This window comes from Arachis ipaensis, chromosome B09 (assembly GCF_000816755.2).
Source record: "Arachis ipaensis cultivar K30076 chromosome B09, Araip1.1, whole genome shotgun sequence".
NCBI lineage: Eukaryota > Viridiplantae > Streptophyta > Magnoliopsida > Fabales > Fabaceae > Arachis > Arachis ipaensis.
This window is the reverse complement of record NC_029793.2, coordinates 69,391,032-69,406,792: the sequence shown is the minus strand read 5'-3', so window position 1 is coordinate 69,406,792 and position 15,761 is coordinate 69,391,032. Positions and strand designations below refer to the sequence as shown.

Genomic DNA, 15,761 nt, shown 5'->3' with positions numbered 1-15,761 from the left:
AAACAGAGCAAACAGAAAGCAAAACACAAACAAAAGAATACAAGAAAATAAAACACAGCCACAGTGAATAGAATACAAACAAAGAAAGCATACATTCAAACAACAACCATAACAGAGTAAATGCGCAACCAAGTATGATGCATGTCTAGCCTTAATGCAGGTAATGAGCTCATTTGTCGGTTACATACCCACTCCCGACGTACCCAGGAACCTCCGTCTGGATAAGGCTTTCCTGTTGGCAATACCCACTGCAAGCAACCTTTGTCTTGCAGGGTATCCAATACAAGCAACCTTTGTCTTGCAGGGCGCACTACAACAAATAAGGGTTTTCGCAACGGTCAAAAACCGTTACCGTAGACTGAAAAACCGTTCCTAAAACTTTAGGCAATGCGTTGGCAACGGTTTTTGACCTGTGGTATATGCGGCCGTTGCCAATGCTCAAAGGCAACAGTTTTTTACCTAAGGCAACGGTAACAAAATAACCGTTGCCAAAGTTACTGGTATAGACAACGGTTTTGACAACAATTTTTAAAGAACGGTTTAGAACCGTTGCTGGATAGGCAATGGTTTAAAATCGTTCTCTTTCATGACGCAACGGTTTAAAATCATAATTGGATAGGCAACGGTTTTAAACTGTTGTAGTTTTATTATTCACAAAGCCAACGGTTTTAAAGCGTTGCCATTAGTGTCGTTTTCTGGCAACGGTTTTATTACCATTGCCATTTTATAGTTGTCTTTGACAACGGTTTTAACACCATTACCTTTTATGACTTTTGACAACGATTTTTATAATATATAATTCTTTATTTACAATAGGTTTCTCATGTTTCATTGAAATTAGTTCCAACTATTTTTTTAATTTAATGTCAATAAATAAATCAAATCACTAAAGAAAAATATACATAATAAAGAAAAGTTGTACTCATTGCTCTGCATCATTTTACAACTTAAAATACACCAAACGAAATTCAAATCCAAATTAGAATCAATTAATTCATTGTTTGCACACGCAAAAACTTCAAAGTTTAAAATCTATACATGTTGACACTAGCCAAGCCATTACCGACTAAGAACCTGATGTAGCAAGTAGCATTCTCAATCAACATGTAACTGCTAAAGTAACTAAAAGAACATTGATTAGCATCAGACATAATGCAAACTACAAGAAGCATAGAAGAGAAACATGCAACACAAAGCATATCACAACTTTGATCTTAGCAACATTGTTTGCTCTCTCTTTATCTGATGAGGAACTCCTAAGGACTTGGATCTTAGACAAGCCGCGGAATTTGTTTCCAAGTCTGCTGCCACCGAGAATGTACTCAGCTGAGTCATCAAACAAATTTAATCCCTGAAAATTACAATAATTTAAACACTCATTTTGTGAAACACTAAGACATCCATTGAGAGAATCAACTCGGAATTCTCAGCCATTTTACATGCTAACAAGATAAACCAACCAGCAATTAAAAAATAACCATTAATAATAGAAAATAAGCTTAATCCAAAACTAAATTGAATTCAAACAAAACTTCTATGCTTAACTTTTTACATAGAGAGAACATATTCAGCTAAATGACTCTTTGATTTATAATAGAAAATAAGCTTAATCCAAACACACACCGAACCTGAGCGGACCAAGTGGGGGACAACGCAGTGGACGCAAGCAGAGAGGAGAGCACGGAATAGCATTGGATGACAAAGTAGGAACCGATGACGACGCAGAACTATTTTCTCCTAACATTGCTCAGAACAAAATCTCATTAAAGAAAAAAAATTCAATCAACAAAGTAACTAATGGCAGAATAAACCAACATCATCATAGCAACAATAAACAAAATTCATAATAAAAGAAACCAATTCATAAACCAAACAAATGAAATCATGGGGTTCTTCCCAAAAGATTTTACCATAATAGAAGAATAGTCTTTATAGTTTATACCTCAAAGCAAACAGGGCAATTGTGATGCATTATTCTTTTCAAACAGTGATGACCAGCTTCCAATAATTTAGAGTAGCAGCATCCTAAAACATATAATGATTAATTTACAAGGATCAAGAAAAAAAGATATAACTATGCAGAGAAAACAGGAAAAAAAAATAAGGAACAATGAATAAACTCACCATATTTCTCACCTCAATTCACCATTCACAGCAGTATCATTAATCAATTACTCACTTAATCAAATTATAACTCAATAGCTGAATAACTAAAAAAAACTATACCTGATGCTTATTGATGCAGGCAGGCGACCCACAATCAATTTTATTTGCATTGAACAGTTCCAGCCAAAACAGAATTAATATTTTCCTATTTTGAATCAATGACAAAAACAGAGCAGTGACCAAAATAGAAAATGCATTTCCAGCCAGAGAACTAGTGATCAAAACAGAAAATGCACTTCTAGCCAGATAACCAGTGACCAAAACAGGCAGTATTATACCAAATCAATATTCAGATAAAAACAGAAACTAAATCAATTAAAATAATAGAACAAGAGACACTTGAGTTACCTAAATAGAGGTTGAGCCACAATGAGGAGGTAGAGAACCAGTGACACGACACAATTCAGAAGCAGCGACATCCAGATTGTAATGCCCCCAAAGAGAAATACTTGAAGCCAAATCAGGCATGAAACACAACCAAAAAATATAATACAGATTGAAAGCCACAATATAATGAACATAACTATTGAACTATCCACATAAACTACACATAACTTATATCCACTAAAGTGGCTACTTTTCTCAATATGTAGGGAGAAGTTAGAAATACCGGGAAATGGTTGTTTAACTTTAATGGTGCTGTTATTTCTCAATTCATTCAATTAAATGAACATATTGTATACCTAACTGCACGCCAATCAAATTCTAGCAATTCAAACAAGTCATGGTTATGTAGTAAAATAGCATCCCTTGAGTAAAAAAAGGTAGGAACAGCACAATTGCACAACATACCCTTGAACTAAACTGCAGACAACTACAGCTAACTTCAATGAACCATATTCTGATTATAATGATGTTTTTTCTAGTACCTTGTTAGGGGATTACATTCTATCAAATAATCCAACAAATCCTAACAAAAATCATAGACTATCGTTTATGTTTAGACAATAATTTGAATAATATTTGATCTAATGTCACAACACCTAATCAATTTTCCTTTTTGAATTAAAAAAAGCAGTTAGTGTAGCATGAGTAAGAAAGGGACTTGCAGAAAACACGATTACAAAGTAAAAAAAATGGACAAATGAATAACTGTACTAGAATTAGAAGAAAAAGAAACTCACTCTGTATGAAGGAAACGGGTATTCGAAAATGTAGGACAGCAGACGACGGCGTGACAGCAGAAGCAGCAAAGTAGAAGCAGAAGAGGTGACATCCCACAAACGACCACGAGAAGCATCGACGGCCAGCGCAGTAACAACGACGGCGACAACACACAACAGCAACTCCGTCTTCCTCGCGCGATACATCCCTCTCCTCGACGATGACGCAGGTGACGGCTGCAGCAGGACGCAGCGGCAAGCTGGGCGCGACGGGGTGCGGTGGCGATGCGGCTCCCTCCCCTCTTCTCCCTTCTTCTCCGTTCTCTCTTTCTTTTCTTTCTTTTGTGGGTGTGTTGCCGTGTGTATTGTGCTGTGTGTGTGAGGAGTGTGGCGGCAATGTGAGGAGGGAGGGAGGGTGAGTGTGAGTTAGAGACTTAGAGTCAGTGTCAATTAGGGTTTTGTTTTGGGGGAAAAGGGTTAGAATTAGTATAGGTATTTATTTTTTAATTAGTAAAATTTTTATATGTATTTTTTAATTTATATAATTATTTAAATATTAAAAATTGTTACTTGATAAAAAATTGTGGTAATGGTTATAAAACCGTTCTTTAAAATAGCCTAAGAGAACGGTTTTATTTTGTTGTTATAACGTAATGAAAAATTAAATTTCAACTACAACACTATAAAAACCGTTGTTTAAGACTATCTAATAGAACGGTTTTAAAGTGTAGCAATTTAGGCAACGGTTTTTAAGCGTGTCATTTGTACAATTATTTAAACAACATTTACAAACCGTTGCTTAAAACAAATCCTTGTAACGGTTATAAAATCGTTCTTTAAAATAGTTAAAGAGAACGGTTTTATTTTGTTGATATAAAATAATAAAAATTGAACTTCAACAGCAACATTGTAAAAAATCGTTGTCTAAAATCATCTAAGAGAACGGTTTTAAGCCGTTGCAGATTTTAGCGTTGCTAAAGCCCATATTTGTTGTAGTGGCGGCACTTATTAGCCGATATACGCCCAACACACTCACTGTAAGCAACCTCTGTCTTACAGGAGCACAATGATCTCGATACCTGTGTAAACAACCTCTGTCTTACAGCAAAGCATTATAGCAAGGTATACCAGGAAAGCACTCTCAGTGGTTGTACCACCATCTATCTGACTGCCTTCACGTAGCAGATTATCACATAATCATTCTCATTACCATCATTCATTATCATTTTCATTATTCATCATCACTTTCACATTCTTATGCAGTACATCTTTCTTTCTCTGTTCAATCATACTGTACAAACTTTACATCTTTCACTTTTACAATATCCTGGCTCAAACCATTTTTCTTTATCATATTACTCTTTTCTCTTTGTATCTCTTTACTTTATTCTGGTTACTTTGTGCTCTATGTTACTTTATTCTACTCTGATTTCTCTGTTTAACATTTGTATTTAAAGCTTATGTAAATTTCGGTATGAATAGTTAGCCTGTCCCAAGTATAGGTTCATTAAGTCTATACTAAAACAGTTTAACTTTTCATATAATACATAACCCTAGTCGCAACTCAAGGACTAACTATGTTGCCCTAGTTCGTTCACTAATTTCTGTCTGTTTTTCTGTCATTAAAACTTTACAGACTTTTCCTTCGATTATTATCTTTTCTTCAACTTTTTATCTTTCTTTTATCTTTGCCTCACTAATATGTTCTTACCACTCCCTAAGTGTTTTATGAAGGTAATCATGAGATTCCGCGCTTAATGTTGTCTTTCTAAAGCTTTTATAGAAAACTGCATTTTCCGTATTATTTTATTATTTTATTAAAATATTATTTTTAATTAAATATTATTATTTAATATTTTATTATTATTTATTATTTTATCATTAAATTTTCGAAAATTAACTTTACTTTAACCTTTAACCTTTAAAATTAACTTTTTACCACCCGTAACTTTTAATATTTCTACTTTTACTACCCTAACTTTCAGAAATTACCAAATAACCCCTTAAACACCAAAAATTTTACTTCCTTACCCTTTTAAAGATCTAAAACCTGTTCTTCATTGTTCTTCATCACAATCAAAGTGTTCTTCGTGTTCTTCATAAATTCTTCAGTGTCTTTCTTTATTTTTCCCCGTTTTTCAGTCTTTTCAACAACCGATTTTTACCATAATTCAAAATAAATTTCCAGCCACTAAAACCCCATATTTTCCACATGATTTCAACACAAATTGAACATCAATTTAGGTCCTACAGTTTCGTTTTTCCAGCTGATCCAAGAACATGAACTTTAAAGCTTGAATTTCATTAAATTTCATCAAAATTTCACCAAATTTTCACCAAGAATCAGTCATATATGCAACCAATTTTTAACACAGCCAAATCATACAACATTCACACAAATCAAACACAAATAATCAAGATTAAGTTCGTTACACCCTACCTTGATTTGCTGCTCCAAATCCGGTTACTCTTTGAAGTGTTCTTAAAGCACTTTTTCCTCCTAAAATACATCAAGAACAACTTTAAAACTCTAAAACATCAACTAAACGAACTTCAATAGCATCTTAGGAAGGTTATCCTCACCTTAAACGTGCAGGAAATCAAAGATCTTTCGCCCACATGTCAAGCTAAGCAAGAGATCTAAGGAAGAACATCAAGAAAACACTTGTTTAAGCATGTTTCCTTGAAAACCAAATTCAAATGGGAAAGGGACAGCCATCTAACCTTAGTTCCAGCCTTGATAAGTTACATGGTTATGTAGAGAAAGAAGAGAGGATCATTTTGGTGAAATCGGAGTTTTGATTTGAGTTTTAGCTCAGAAGAAATCAAGCTTTGAAGGTTAAGTGTTCATGAAAGTTTCTCTCTTCTCTCTCCTGTTATTTTCGTCCAAAATGAAGAAATGACACAGCCTTGGAGTGTCTTGGGGGTGTAGGGGGAATTGTGATTGGTTGGCTTAGAGGTGGATTAAAATAATATTAAAATATCTCAGGTGTATAACTACTAAAACTAGGTGTATCGGAATACCTATAAAAACATCTCTAAAAATTATTTCTGAGCTACTAGCATAAATGACACTAGTAACATATTTATTGTGAGAATAAAACATGTATAATGAGGCTTTATCATTGCTGAAGTCATCAGAGAGTGCTGGTGCTAAACTGCACCAGTAAACTGTGAACCCGGTTAAACCGATTTTCTATTTTTAACTAAAACTGACCAGGTTATAATATCATTCAAGAAGCTTCTAATACTAATATAATAATAATATCATCCTATTATCTCTATTCTCTCATAAATCAAGTCCGGTTTGTCAAACTGAAACTATTTACAAAAACCGAATCAAAACTCCTAACCGATACGGTTCAAAAACTAGGTTCTTCGTGACCGCGTTATCGAGCTTGCCTCAGAAAAGGTTCTAGCTTAAATATAACATAATGACAATGAGGATTGAGATACTTGATGACATATCAAAGGTTTTCCCCTTACTGATCTTCCAGAGAAATCCGTACTTTTAGAAAAGATCTCGCGTACTCAAAAACTGGGGTTGTTACATTCTACCCTCCTAAAAGAAAATTTTGCCTTCAAATTTTCAGTTACCTGAGAATAGATGTGGGTAATCAGCTTTCATCTTATCTTCCAGTTCCCAAGTGTGCTCTTCTTTTCCTCTTGGTCCCCATGCTACTTTGACTAAGCGAACAGTCTTGCCTCTTAGCTGCTTATCACTTCTTTCTACGATCTGAACTGGTGATGCTTGATATGTCAAATCGTTTCGTAACTGTACTATTTCCGGTTGTAGAAAGTGACTCTCGTCAGGAATATATTTCTTAAGTTGTGAGACATGAAAAACATCATGAAGGTTTGACGGATATGGAGGAAGGGCTACTTGATAAGCTACTAGACCGACTCTTTTAAGTATTTGGAAAGGTCCTATGTATCGAGGGTTAAGCTTTTTAGTCTTAAGGGCTCTACCTATTCCAGTAGTCGGGGTTACTTTAAGAGAGACATGGTCTCCCTCTCTAAACTCTAAGGGTCTACGTCTGTTATCGGCATAGCTCTTTTGACGGCTTTGTGCTATCTGGATCTTCTGACGAATCCCCTTTATCTTCTCAGTAGTTTCTTTTACTAAGTCTGGACCTAAGACACTAGCTTCTCCGTCATCATTCAAACACAATGGTGTCTGACATCTCCTTCCATAGAGAGCTTCATAAGGTGCCATCTCGATACTTTGTTGGTAACTGTTGTTGTAGACGAACTCGACCAACGGCAAATATTTATCCCAACTGCCTTGGTTATCCATCAGACAAGATCTTAGCATGTCTTCTAATGTTTGGATTGTCCGTTCGGATTGTCCGTCTTTCTGAGGATGGTATGCTGTACTCATGTGCAATTTTGTCCCCAATGCTTTTTGAAAAGCTCCCTAGAATCTAGAGGTAAACCTCAGATCTCGATCTGAAACAATTGACGAAGGTATCCCATGCAATCGTATGATTTCTTGAATATATATCCATGCCAGCCTTTCTAAAGTATAATCAACTCGAATCCAAAGGAAGTGCATTGAATTTGTCAACCTGTCCACAATTACCCAGATGGCATCGTGTCCTGACGGCTTCTGATGTTCCACCTTCACCTTCTGGCAGGTTAAACATTTTAAGACACAATTAGCTACCTCTTTCTTTAAGCCCGGCCACCAGAACATTCGTTTCAAATCTTGATGCATCTTTGTCACTCCAGGATGCATAGAAAATCTACTTTGATGAGCTTCTACAAGAATTCTTTGCTGCAAATCTCCAGAGCTAGGCACACAAATTCTGTTCTTGTATCTCCAGAGACCACTACGATCTTGTCTCACAACTTTTGGTTCCTCTACTTTCATCCGTCTCAGCATCGTCATCATTTCTGAATTCTGAACACAGTCTTTGGTATATCTGGCTACATGAATTTGGTGATGACCGAGTCGCAAATAAATCTTTGAGAACATAGTTGCACCTTTCAACTGATCCATCAAATCATCAATCCATTGAAGTGGGTAGTTGTTCTTGATAGTGAATTTATTTAACTGTCGATAATCTACGCAAAGTTGCATTCCATCATCCTTCTTCTTTAATAGCAATACTGGAGCTCCCCAAGGTGATGCACTAGGACGAATAAATTTCTTTCCAAGTAGCTCATCCAACTGCTTCTTCAACTCTGCAAGTTCCAGTGGTGACATCCGGTACGGTGCTATGGAAATCGGTCCGGTTCCAGGTACTAGTTCAATGCTGAATTCTATCTCTCGCTGAGGAGGAAACTCAAGTATGTCGTCCGGGAAAACATCAGGAAATTCCTTCACCACTCGGATTTGTTCTAAGCTTAATTCACTGTCATTCGAGCTAGCCGCTAACAGAACGTACCCCTCACAATCACTCCCGTATAATGTAACTCTTACAGAATTTAGATATAAGGTATGAGATAGAAATTGTTTAGTATGTAGACTATCAGATGGAATAACAGCAGTTATTTCAAAACAATCATGGAAAACATGATACTTGGACAACCAATCTAATCCAAGAATAACTTCCAAACCACATAGAGGCAAACAGATTAGATCATGTATAAAAGTTATGTTCCTAATAGTGAAGGGTACTTGCAGGCACACTAAACTAGTCAAAGAATTTTGGGATGCAGGTGTGATAAACCACTATTTTATGGTTTATATTGTGCTTAATTGTATGGTTTTATCAATTCTTTACCCACTTATTCATATGATTGGCATGCATTTATATTTCCCTCCTAAATTTATTACATGATTGAATATTTGCTTCCTAAAGACTTTTAATTATGTATTTTAATTCTCCTTCATTCCATTAGATGCTGTGATCTGTGTGTTAAGTATTTCAGGCTTTATAGGGCATGAATGACTTGGAGATTGGAAAGGAAGCTTGCAAAAATGGAAGGAACACAAGAAATTGAGGAGATGACCAGCGAGAAGTGACGCGGACGCATGGCTCACGTGACCGCGCGACAAAGAGGAAATCGCAGTGACGCGGACGCATGGCTCACGCGACCGCGCGGATTGGAACTGTACAAGTGACGCGGAGGCGTGGACGACGTGCACGCGTGGCAAGGCAAAACGCCGAATGACGCGTCCGCATGAATGACACGATCGCGTGACATTCATGATCTGCAGAATCTGCAGATTTTGCTGGGGGCAATTTTGGGCCCTGTTTTGACCCAATTTTCGACCTAGAAAAGCATACTAGAGCCAAGGATCATGGAAAAACGAGAGAGAACATTCATTCCAGACAATCCTCAGTTTTAGATCTAGTTTTTACTCCTCCTCTAGGTTTTCTCTCTACACATTCATAGTTCTTAGGATTTGATTTTTATTTCTTTTTGAATTGGGATACTGAGAAGAGTTATTACCTCAGCGAGACTTCGTCATTCTAGTTTGTTTTCCTTACCTGTCTCTTACTCTTCCATGTCCTTTGTTTACTCGGAATTATTATTGGATTATTTTTAGAATTTATTAATACAAGAACTAAAAAGAAGAATTGGGATATTGAGTAGTTCCATAACTTGGATGGGAGTTGATTGAAGGGAAGACCTTGAGTTGAAATGCTTAAAAGAAAAATTGTAATTGGGTTTATTGTTTGATTGCCCTCTAGTCACTGACACCAATCCTTTTCAATTGAGCGGATTGGAACTTGTGATTAAAAATAGCTTTCCAACTTGCTTGACTTTCCCTTACCTAGTAAGGGATAACTAAACAGAAGAACCCTCAATTATCAATTAATCTTGAGAGTACTCCAACAAGAATAGGGCTTCCGACTAATCTACTCCCAGTCAAGGCTTTTATTTAAAATTACACAAATTCTCTAATTTAATTTCTTGTTATTCAACTCAACCCATTTTTTGAAAACATCTAAATAATAAAATAGCACACCTTTCTGCAACTCGTTGGGAGACGACTTAGGACTCATACTCCCAGTATTTTAATTTAAATTTTGTGACAACCCTTCTAAATTGATAAGCAGATTTCTGGTTGGTTAAGAACTGTACTTGCAACGTATCTCTTCTAATAATTTCTTAACTCGCCAATTTCTGCCACGTCAATTTTTGGCGCCATTGTCGGGGACTTGCAATAGAGTGCTAAAGTTATTAATTGGAATTTATTTATTTGCATTTTATTTTATTTTGCTACTATGAGCTTCATGTTTCTTTCTTTAAATGACGCGTTCACTTTCTAATCCAAGCTTGCCAGTATTCGATCCTGAGATTGAAAAAACTATTTCACGAATAAGGCAAGCTCGGCGTCAGTTAGTCCTCTCTGAGGGTGGATTTGAAACGTCACTTGAGGAAGAAACAGGCTCCCTTTCTGCTGATTCGGTTGATTTACGTGCAGGTGACATGGCAGCACCTAGGAGAATTACTATCCAGGAGGCTGGAGCCCCTGATTTTTTAATGCAACCGTTTCAAGCGCATCACCCAGTGGTGGCTACAGACTTTGAAATAAAGACTGCACTGCTCAATTTGATGCCTAAGTTTCATGGCTTACCTGCTCAAGAGCCTATAAAGCACCTTAGAGACTTCCAAGCAGCCTGTTCTACTGTCAGGCGTGATGGTGCAAATGAAACTTCAATTTTGTTAAAAGCCTTCCCATTCTCTCTTGAGAGAAATGCGAGAGAGTGGTACTACACTCAACCCGCAGCAATTGTATCCGACTGGGATACACTTAGAAGAGAATTTTTGGAAAAATTCTTTCCAGCTGAAGTTACTGATAAACTAAGAAAAGACATTTCCATGATTGTTCAGGACGAATCCGAGACTCTCTATGAATACTGGGAGCGCTTCAACAACCTTTTGGAAGCATGCCCCCACCATATGATTGACAGGATAGTGTTGCTCGGCTACGTAAGAAAGGGCATGAGGCCCCAAGATAAGACTACATTGGAAAGTGCTAGCAATGGGCCTATGAAAAAGTACAAGACCACTGATGAGGCATGGCAATTGATCAGCGACTTAGCTGAATCTACAAGGAATCATAGGCAGAAACAAGGCCGGTCAAAAGCTGTTGCAGAGGTATCTTCTAGCAAGGAGACTACTGCTCTGGCTTAGAGTATAAGTGAAATGACCACCTTACTGAAGCAGATGCAATTGAGTCTACAACAAGCGCATCAAAACCAACAGGTAGTCCCACAGAGAGTGTGCGGAATCTGTGCTGATTACAGCCATTATACTGATGAATGTCCGCAGCTCCAACAGGAAGACAACACCGTGGCAGCCACTCATAACTTCTATGACTGCCCCAACCAAGGGTACAATCAAGGTGGCAGTTACAACCATGGATGGCAGGACAATTCCAACCAAGGTTGGAGAGATAATTCTAACCAGACTTGGAGGGACAACAATAATAGAGGAGGCAGAGACAATCAAGGATATCAGAGGTGGAATAATAACAAAAACAGGCAGCAGAACCAGAACCAGTCTTACAGAGCACCTCACCTGAGGCAGTCCCAAGGACCACAACACAACCAGTAACAAGTTCTGCAGATTACTCAATCTAATTCGTCTCCGAGTGAAGAGGCCATTCAATCTATTGCACAAGGACACAGGAACATGGAAAGTTCACTTAATGGCCTAGCATCCGCCATACAAGCTCTCATCTCTCAGCTGGCACCACCCAATACTTCAAATACTCAACAGGCAAACTCCAGTGGAATTCCTTTTCAACCCCTGCCCAATCCGAAGGGTGGCATCAATGCCATCACCCTAAGGTCCGGAACTACACTGCAAGAGAGGAATCAGGAGGAGCCAAACCCACCAGAACACGACTCAGCTGAAGAGGTAGTGGAAGTAGAAGAGGTTGAAGAGGACATACAGGACATGGCTGGAGAACAAGAAGCTCAATCACAGGAAGAAGCACAAAAGAGCGCAGACATTGCAGAAAATGCCATTCCTATTCCATTTCCACAACTTGCAAGGAAGCCCAGGAAGCAGTTGGAACGTGATCCCAAAATGGTAGAAATATTCAAAAAGGTTGAGGTAATTGTTCCCCTTTTTGATGTTATTCAGCAGGTACCTAAATACGCAAAGTTTCTAAAAGATTTATGTATACACAAAGACAAAATTAATGAATTAGAAACTATTCCTTTAGGTAGTTCTATATCTGCTTTAATGGGAGGTTTACCTGAAAAGTGTAGTGACCCAGGTCCATGTATGGTTAATTATACTATTGGCGGTGTGATATTTTCTGACTGCATGTGTCATTTAGGAGCATGTGTTAGTATAATGCCTTTGTCTATATATGATATTTTGAGGCTCCCTCCCTTAAAAAGGTTGGCAGCTCGTTTTATGTTGGCAGATAAAAGCATTATTACAGTGGCTGGAGTTGCTAAAGATGTATTAGTGGGTATTAAGGGGCTCCCATTCCCCATCGATTTTTATATCCTGGAGATACCCCAAAATGACTCAGAAAAGCCATCATCAATCCTACTCGGAAGACCTTTCCTGAAGACCTCAAAGTTCAAATTAGTTGCTTTTTCAAGAACATACTCTTTTGAAATAGATGGCCGAGTAGTAAGCTTCAATCTGAATGGAGTTATGAAGCACCCTCCAGAAGATCATTCTATCCTCCAGTGTGACATCATAGAGGAAACCGTGGCTAATGTTCATCAGGAGGAGTTCGAAGAAAAGTACATAGGACAAGGTCCAAGTGTGGGGACACTCTCTGAGGACAATGAAAGTACTTTACCATTGCCACCAGCTCCAGATAATCCAGAGCCTAACCATGAGCAGAAGTTAGAATTGAAACCCCTCCCTCTATACCTCAAATATGCTTACCTTGATGACAAGCAGAAGTTTCCAGTTATCATTGCAAGGGAACTCACTTTTCAACAAGAAGAGCAGCTACTTAGTGTGCTGAGGAGGCATAAGAAGGCACTTGGGTGGAGTTTGGCAGACATAGTAGGCATCAACCCTCAAGTTTGTGAGCACAGAATATTTTTAGAAGAGGGAGCAAAGCCTGTCTGTCAACCCTAGAGGAGACTGAACCCCACTATCTTAGAGGTTGTCAAGAAGGAAGTGACCAGACTACTGGAGGCAGATATCATCTATCCCATCTCAGACAGTGAATGGGTAAGCCCAGTACAAGTGGTGCCCAAGAAGTCTAGAGTCACTACAGTGAAGAATGAGCATGGAGAGCTCATGGCAACCAGATTTCAGACCTCCTGGAGAGTCTGCATTGATTACAGGCGTCTCAACCAAGCCACTCGTAAGGATCACTATCCTCTTCCATTCATTGATCAAATGCTGGATCGCCTGTCAGGTAAATCACATTATTGCTTTTTAGATGGTTACACAGGTTATTTCCAGATTCATATAGCTCCTGAAGATCAGGAAAAGACTACTTTTACATGTCCTTTTGGGACTTACGCTTATAAGAGAATGCCCTTTGGCTTGTGCAATGCACCAGCTACTTTCCAAAGGTGCATGACGAGTCTTTTCTCTGATCTTATTGAGGACTGTATGGAGGTTTTTATGGATGACTTTAGTGTATATGGTGATTCCTTCAATCTTTGCTTGGATAGTTTATCTAGAGTGTTAGATAGATGTGTCAATACAAACCTTGCATTGAATTTTGAAAAATGTCACTTTATGGTTAAACAAGGGATTGTACTAGGACATTTTATGTCTAATACTGGAATTTCTATAGATCCAGCAAGGGTGGATGTTATTTCTAGTTTACCTTACCCCTCTTCTGTGAGGGAAGTCCGTTCGTTTCCTGGCCATGCAGGTTTTTACAAGAGATTCATTAAGGACTTTAGTAAGGTAGCTCTTCCCTTATCTAGACAAATGCAGAAAGATACTGAGTTCGAGTTCAGTGAGGATTGCAAACAAGCGTTTGATAAGCTGAAGACCGCTCTGACTCAAGCTCCAATTGTGAGAGGACCAGACTGGAGCCAGCCATTTGAAATAATGTGCGACTCCTCCAACCATGCAGTAGGTGCAGCACTGGCTCAGCGTGAAGGTAAGGACCCCTTTGTAATTGCTTATGCGTCTAAAACTTTAGATGCCGCTGAGTCTAATTATACTACTACTGAGAAAGAGCTTCTTGCTATTGTTTTTGCTCTGGATAAATTACGAGCCTATTTACTTGGTACGAAAGTAGTAGTGTACTCAGACCACGCAGCTCTAAACTATCTAATAGCTAAAAAGGAATCCAAACCAAGGCTTATACGTTGGATACTGCTACTACAAGAATTTGATTTAGAAATTAAGGATAGGAGTGGTAATCAGAATCTAGTGGCAGACCACTTGAGTCGCCTTGAGCACATTAAGCACGACTCCACTCCTATAGCTGATAATTTCCCATTCGATAACCTGCAAGCAGTATCTGAGGTAGTCCCTTGGTATGCACCTGTAGCTAATTATCTAGTTAACCGCACTTTTCCTCCAAACTTTACTAAGCATCAAAGAGACAAGCTGAAAAGTGAGTCTAAATATTATATATGGGATGACCCATATTTATGGAGATGTGGCGCTGACCAGGTAATTATACGGTGTGTGCCTCAATCAGAATTCCAGTCCATCTTAGAGGCCTGCCACTCATCTGAGAGTGGAGGACATTTTGGCCCTCAAAGAACAGCTAGAAAAATCTTAGCAGAAAGTCACGCAGGAGCGTGGCTGGAGGTGTGGCTTTGGCACAAATCGCCCCACACGACCGCTTGCGCCATGCGTCCGCGTCAGGGGGAAAATTTGCCTCCCACGCGACCGCGTCACTCACGCGGCCGCGTGACCTGAAAATCGACATGAAAAGGGTGCATAGCCGAAAGTTATGCTGGAGTGGTGCTAGACTAGCGCGAGGCGCACAGCCCTTACCACGCGAACGCGTGCCCCACGCGTCTGCGTCATATCCCAATATTGGCCACTCACGCGGTCGCATGACCGACGCGATAGCGTCACCCGAACAGAGAGTTGTGTCCGTGTGACCGACGCGACCGCGTCATTCCAAATAAGCGCAATTCGCGCGAACGTGTCACCCATGCGTCCGCGTCGCTTGCGCCGCACAGCTTACCCTAAATTGCCAAAATATCTTATCTTTCTTTTCCCCAAATCCTATTTTCTCTTTTCCCTCCTTATTTCTTCCTTCTTCCTTCTTCCTTCTTTTTCACTTTCTACTTTCTCACCACCATTAACAAGGTTTTTCTTCTTCCTTCCTTACTTTTCCATTATCTTTCTTATTTTTATGTTTTCTTCTTTTCTTTTCTTTTTACTTTCGTTATCCATATTTTCTCTTTCTTCCTTTTTTTTCTTTTAATTGGTGTTAGAAATTTAATTGAGTCATTATTTCTCATTATATGCTTATGGATTGTTGCAAAATTGTTTGGCAATTATATATTACTTTTTAAAGGGTTACTTGCACGTTCAAATTATTATTTTCAATAGTTTATTCATTATGCATGCTACGTGTTTGTGAAAAAGCACATATGGCATTATGCATTTTATACATTATTC

At 38.4% G+C, this 15,761-nt stretch overlaps 1 long non-coding RNA gene across 1 annotated transcript; it reads right to left on the bottom strand.

Moving 5' to 3' along the window:
* LOC110266521 lies at positions 954–2,333 on the bottom strand. The gene is made up of 2 exons (XR_002353930.1): positions 1,943–2,333; positions 954–1,326 (listed from the first exon to the last, which is right to left on the bottom strand). It is a non-coding gene; the product is annotated as an uncharacterized LOC110266521 (long non-coding RNA).